The sequence below is a fragment of the Polypterus senegalus genome, unplaced genomic scaffold (assembly GCF_016835505.1).
Source record: "Polypterus senegalus isolate Bchr_013 unplaced genomic scaffold, ASM1683550v1 scaffold_8188, whole genome shotgun sequence".
Lineage (NCBI taxonomy): Eukaryota > Metazoa > Chordata > Cladistia > Polypteriformes > Polypteridae > Polypterus > Polypterus senegalus.
Window position 1 is genome coordinate 2,012 of NW_024382196.1, and position 7,098 is coordinate 9,109.

The 7,098-nt window shown below is 38.9% G+C and overlaps 1 long non-coding RNA gene across 1 annotated transcript; it reads left to right on the forward strand.

The window, feature by feature from the left end:
- The first annotated feature begins 251 nt into the window (after nucleotides 1-251).
- LOC120521007 lies at nucleotides 252-6,665 on the forward strand. Its single transcript, XR_005631950.1, has 4 exons — nucleotides 252-321; nucleotides 5,698-5,801; nucleotides 5,983-6,052; nucleotides 6,457-6,665. It is a non-coding gene; the product is annotated as an uncharacterized LOC120521007 (long non-coding RNA).
- The last annotated feature ends 433 nt before the right edge of the window (nucleotides 6,666-7,098 follow it).

The window sequence follows — 7,098 nt, forward strand, 5'->3', positions numbered from 1 at the left end:
GGATAATGGGTGGCTGATCACTCCAAGGTTCAGGTTTTGTACGGCTAAGGGCTCACTGGAGAGTGAACGCTTGTTTTGGCTCATAGCTTCATAATATTAGAAGATGGAGGTGAAGATAGTTTCATTTATAGTTAAATGCTCAGGCCTTGTGCATGCAAGCATATCACATTACAACTCTGTCACATTCAACTGTTGATGTCATCGCTCTTTCTGTATTTACTGCCTCATTGGCTCTAATGGCTGTTTAATTGTTTTTTATAAGTGCTGGCATATTAATAAAGCTGCTGAGGGTGAACTGGCAGGATTGAATTTCAGAAGCAGGTAAGGACTTGAAAGTTTTGTAGCAACGATTATTTGAAAGATAGATATTTGCAATGAGATATTTTATGCTGATGCACACAGTTCTGCAGTGGAGCTGGCTGTTAGTTTGATGGTGGATTTGTACATTTACAGAATAAAGAGTGTGCTGGTGTTACTGGTAATCAAGAAGGCATTGTCACCAACAAGTGCTGATGGCTGTGACACAATTCTGGTGACTGAGAGGTGTTCGTGTGCAAACTTTACAAAGACAAGAAGAGCAAAGGGAAGTGGTGCTTTGATTTTAGTCTGTTGAAAAGTGTTTCTGTTCTATTATTATTATTATTATTATTATTATTATTAATAATTTCTTTAGCATTTTAGTTCCGAGGTGGCAGGACCCCTGGGGTAGATGAGGTTCTCCCTGGGTTCCTCATGCTCTGGATGTTGTAGGGTTGTCCTGGTTGAAACGTCTCTGCAACATCGCATGCACATCGGATCAGTACCTCTAGATTGGTAAACTGGGGTGGTGGTCCCCCTTTTTAAGAAGGGTGACTGAAGGATGTGCTCACACTCCTCAGCCTCCCTGGTAAGGTCTATTCAGGGGTGCTGGAGAAGAGAGTTTGGTCAATAGTTGAATCTCGGATTCAAGAGAAATAATGCGGATTCTGTCCCGGTCGTGGAACACTGGACCAGATCTACACCCTGGCCAGATTTTAGTTTTAGTAAAGCCATGGAAATCAATGGCGCTGTTGTTTAATGTATGTTCATAGATTTGGGCTAAACGTTAATCATGAACGTGTGTTGAACAGTCAGAAGTGAACGACTATTAAAGTGGAGTCAAATCTTCAAAATGATCAACACAGCCAAGTCGTGACCCTCAGTTTACATTAAATGGTGTGACGAGTGTGACGAGTCTGTCTTCATCGTATCAAGTGAACGCGAGCGTCTGTCTGTCTGTTTGTGAGGCCTGAGGCCTTTAGTGCTAATCACACAGAATCTTCTTTGTGCCCTTTGCTTTGAGTTCACTCTTTGTCTTTTTATGACTAATTGTTAAGACGACTCTCCCTTTTTTGTTTCTTTTACAATCTGTAGTAACTGCTGACATCTTGCTAATCCTGTTTGAAGCTGAAATTACAAAACAAAGCTGTAAAGGTGGCTCCTTTTTATGTTTTGCTTTCAGATTCCCCTAAAGACACAGTTACAGCTTTTACTATTAATTGTTTTCTTTTTTGGAAAAAGGATGAAAAGGAAGGTTATGACTGAAATACTGGAAGAAACTGAACTCGAACAGCGTGACAGTAAAATGTTAGAGCAGGCTGCTTGTTTTACAAAACATGGAAACACGGTGACTGGCCGTCTAAAGAGTTTTAAAGATTCTACTGGTGATTCGTGTGAATTCATCCAACCTAAAATGTAAAGTCTGTTGAGTTGTGTCTTCAGCAGTGCGTAACGTATACAGAGCTGCCAACCTGCAATTATATCACTTCTGATTTTTAATTAGATTTATATTAAAATAATTGTCACTTATCTACTGCTACCTAAAGTAAAGCAGTTAGTCGATGGTGTAACTGAAGGAGTATCATTTGGCTTAATTCATAAATGTGCCCGAGTGTCATCACAAACAAGCAGACGTTAATGTTGTGTTTATGAGTCACATGACATAATAACAACAACAACAACATTTATGTCTATAGCACATTTTCATACAAACAGTAGCTCAAAGTGCTTTACATAATAAAGAATAGAAAAATAAAAGAAGCAATAAGAAAACAAAATAAATCAACATTAATTAACATCAAATAAGAGTAAGGTCCAATGGCCAGGGGGGACAGAAAAAACAAAAAAAACTCCAGACGGCTGGAGAAAAAATAAAATCTGTAGGGATTCCAGACCATGAGACCACCTGACCAGTCCCCTCTGGGCATTCTACCTAACATAAATGAAACAGTCCTCTTTGGATTTAGGATTCTCACGGAAGAGCTTGATGATGATGATGGTCACGTAGACTTCTGCCTTTTGATCCATCCATCATTGTTTGAAATTAGGAGAAGGCCATGTTAAAGTAATGTGTTTTCAGCAGTGTTTTAAACTGCTCTACTGTATCAGCCTGGCGAATTCCTATTGGCAGGCTATTCCAGATTTTAGGTGCATAACAGCAGAAGGTCAGCCTGCTGGCTTCACCACTTCTTTTAAGTTTTGCTTCTTGGAATTCTAAGGAGACACTCATTTGAGGATCTGAGGTTACGATTTGGAATATAAGGTGTCAGACATTCCGATATATAAGATGGAGCAGATTATTTAAGGCTTTATAAACCATAAGCAGAATTTTAAAGTCAATCCTGAATGACACAGGTAACCAGTGTAGTGACATCAAAACTGGAGTAATGTGTTCAGATTTTCTTTTCCTAGTTAGGATTCTAGCAGCTGCATTCTGCACTAGTTGCAAACGATTTATATCTTTTTTGGGTAGTCCTGAGAGGAGTGCATTACAGTAATCTAGTCGACTGAAAACAAACGCGTGAACTAATTTCTCAGCATCTTTCAGTGATATAAGAGGTCTAACTTTACTTATGTTTCTTAAGTGAAAAATGCTGTCCTAATGATCTGATTAATATGTGATTTAAAATTCAGATTACAGTCAACAATCACCCCTAAGCTTTTACCTCCGTCTTGACTTTTAATCCTAATGTATCCAGTTTATTTCTAATAGCCTCATTGTATCCATTATTGCTGATCACTAAAATTTCAGTTTTCTTTATTTAACTTGAGAAAATTACTATTCATCCATTCTGAGATACAAGTCAGACATTGTGTTAGTGAATCAATAGAATCAGGGTCATCAGGTGCTATTGATAAGTACAGCTGTGTGTCATCAGCATAGCTGTGGTAGCTCACGCTGTGCCCTGAGATAATCTGACCTAACGGAAGCATGTAGATTGAGAAAACAGCGGACCCAGGATAGAGCCTTGTGGAACACCATATGGATATCATGTGTCTTGAGTTGTAATTCCCACAACTAACAAAGAATTTTCTCCCTGTCAGGTAGGATTCAAACCAATTTAAGACACTGCCAGAGAGGCCCACCCATTGACTAAGGCGATTTCTAAGAATGTTGTGATCAATGGTGTCAAATGCAGCACTCAGATCTAAGAGGATGAGAACAGATAAATGGCCTCTGTCTGCATTCACTCGCAAGTCATTTACTACTTTAACGAGTGCAGTTTCTGTGCTGTGATTTGTTCTAAAACCGACTGAAATTTATCAAGAATAGCATGTTTATTTAGGTGGTCATTTAACTGCATAATGACTGCCTCCTCTAGAACTTTACTTAAGAAAGGCAGGTTAGAGATGGGTCTAAAATTTTCAAGAGCTGAGGGTCAAGATTATGTTTCTTAAGTAGGGGTTTAACTACAGCAGTCTTAAGACAGTCTGGGAAGACCCCGTATCTAATGATGATTTACTATGTCAAGAACATTATCAATTAGCTACCCTGATACTTTTGAAAAACCTTGTTGGTATCGGGTCAAGGATGCAGGTGGAGGGTTTTAATTGAGAGATTATTTTATGTAAATCAGGTAAATCTATCCTAGTGAAAGAGTTTAATTTGTTTATAACAGGATGTTGGGGTTTAGGAGGATCCTTAGTGTTGGGGAGATATACTATGTTATTTCTAATATCTTAATTTCTTGATTAAAAATACAGCAATAGCCTCACAGGTTTTACTGGAAGTACTTAGGAGGCATTCCTTTGAGCTACCTGGGTTTAGTAGGTGATCAATTGTTGAAAATAAGACTCTGGGATTACTAGCATTGTTATTTATAATCTTAGAGAAATAGCAGCGTCTCTCAAGACGGACAGTGTTATTGTATTCTGTTATTTTGACTTTTAATATTTCATGGTGGATAGTTAGTTTAGTCTTCCTCCATTGACGCTCAGCTCTACGGTATGTTCTCTTTAAATCAGACACTCTTTGGGTCTTCCATGGTATAACAATGCTAGAAGATTTTTTCACTGTCTTTTCAGGTGCAACTATGTCAACAGCAGCTCTCACTTTAGAATTAAATCTTTCCACCTTACTATTTACATTATCCTCGCTATTATAGCTGGCACTATAAACGGACTGATTGCTTAAATGTTTGTAAGTTTTAAAGCTGCTGCCGAGTCAAAGAAGCGTTTTTTAACAATATGCTTCTCATGGGTGTTTTCTATCATTATTTCTATATTAAAAGTAGAAGAAAATGGTCTGATAGACCAATATCAATGATCTGTTTTATATCAACTTTCAGTCCTTTAGTAATCACTAAGTCTAACGTATGACCTGCTTTATGTGTAGGCTGATTTACGAGCATCTCAAATCAAAAGAATCCAGGAGTTCATAAATTCTTTTACTTTTAGATCACACTGATTATCTATATGAAAATTAAAGTCGCCAACTATTAGGAGTGTGTCATAGTTAGTAATTAAAATTGACATTAAGTCAGAGAATTCCTCAAAAAAGACGACGTTATATTTAGGAGGTCTATACACGGATAGTACTAGAACTTGAGAATCTCCATGAATAACAACGGCGAGATACTCAAAGGACTTGAACTTACCAAAACTGACATCTTTACATTTTAATCGGCTCGAGTAAATGTTAGCCAATCCGCCCCCCCTTTTTCCCTGGCGGTCTGCACGAGTAAAACTGTAATCCGGAGGCGCAGATTCGATTAAAACTGACGCGCCGTCTGATTCAAGCCATGTTTCATTCAGTGCAATAAGATCTATTTTTTATCACTAATAAGATCGTTGATAAAAAACGTTTTGTTAGTTAAAGCTCTAACATTTAATAGTGCCATATTTAATGTTTCAGAGGTGCAGAGATGAGTACTATGTGCGTTATTGTATTTGGAATAGGAACTAAATTATTTTTATTAGCGCTGCTCTGTGTGTATTTTTTGTTTAATCTGTGATCTGTTTTTATAGTTTTAATACATTGTTCCTCTAAAATAGTAATTTTAGATGTGATCAGTTCCTCATGACTCGGGTTCCTTGGGTTTTGAGAGCAGCAGCTCAGTGCTTGAAGTTTGCTCTTTGGTTGAATTTTCATGTATTAGGGCTTCAACTCGCCTCGCTCAGCCTAATATGTCATTTAAAAGTAATGATGTCAGGCAAACAGGAGAAAGACGCTGACTAAACTGTAATCTGGATAATAATAACAGTACATTTAATTTATATAGCGCCTTTCACATGCTCAAGGCACTTACAGAATATAAGAAAGAACGGCAGGGTATACAGTATGTAGCATTGTACAAACCACTTTGAGCACTGGAGAAGCTTAAGCTAAAGGAGTTTTTTCACATGTAATGTATAGTTCTTTACTGTCTGATAAATATTAATATATTTTTCCATGTTCAGGTTTAAGGTTCTATGAATATCAAACCCTGGAAAGCTGTCCTCTAGGAGCCTGCAGCTTTGGTTCTGAAGTCATCAATTATCATCCTGTGAGGAACACATGAACGGTAAATGACTGATCAATATTAAAGTGTGACGTCTGGACAGATACCTGTGACATGTCCTCCCTGTACTCTTCCCTGCTCCTCTGCACTTGCTCAGTCAGTCTTTTCAGCTGCTTTGGTTTGTCTTCATGTTTTCTAAGCTACTTACATGGCACTTAGTCTTTACTTTTCTTCTTTTTTTAAGGTACAAATGGCGCACATTTGGAGAACTCTCTCTTTTTTTGTCTTTTTATTACCAGCAGTTCATGTCCAAGGTGAGTGATAAATGTAATTATATCAAAATGTATCTGCTAAGCGGCTATGGGTATCTGGTGCCTGTGGAGCTCCATAGGCGGCTAACCCAATGCAGGCATTGCAGGTGACCTCAAAACACACGGTACAGCTGATGATGAATCACAACCTGGACAGCCATGTATGTCATTCCTGACGGTGTCCGCTCTTGTAGGAAGTGGTCATCATGTAGCGGTGCTACTGGGAATTGAAACTTCAACTCCCAGCAGTCGCTGCCGTGGCTCTGATTGGTTGACTGCTGAGCTGCAGGGGCTGCTGGGGACAAGGCCAGCGTGATATTTAAAGGTGGCCAGTTCTACAGAGAGGAGGAAGTCCTTTGTGTTTCGTGTCTGGAGTGACCTGTCTGTTTGCCTTCCCGTTTTACTAGCCGTGGATTCTTGTTTTGTCCTCAACCGTCTCCTGTTTTGGGTTTATGGACTGTCTGGTGTCTTCCTGATGCATGAGGACTGTCTGAGGATTTGTTGTCATCCTGTGAAGAAAGGAGCGCTCCTGATCCCATTCACATGTCATCATCTCATCAGGAAATACCGGTAGGACTGGCCTTTACATTCTCATACAGCGAGCCGATCTCGGGACTTTCCACCACTATCATTTCATTCCATCAGTTGCAGTTTTCATGGACTTTATCCATGGTTTTTGTTAGTAATTTGTGGTTCGTAATTTGTATTTTTTGCATAATCGCTGGAAGGAACTGAGTTGTGATTGTTGTAGTTAGCCTATATTTTGAACATTGTTGTTTAATACATTATTCAATTTCTGTTTTATTACTGGTTGCTTTTTCAGGAGTGGGAAGGAGTGTGAGAGTCGGGCCAAGGCTGGGTGCGTTCCTGGGATCCCCACCTAACAAATAAACTAATCATCGTCCTATTAACGGTGTGAATCTTAGCTGGGTTTTTTAGTCTGCTACAATCATATGTGGTGTCTGATTGGTCTGCTGGTGATAGACTGGGCTTTATAACCATTGACTGTCAAACAGTTCTCTCCAAATTCATTCGTTGAAATTAACAGG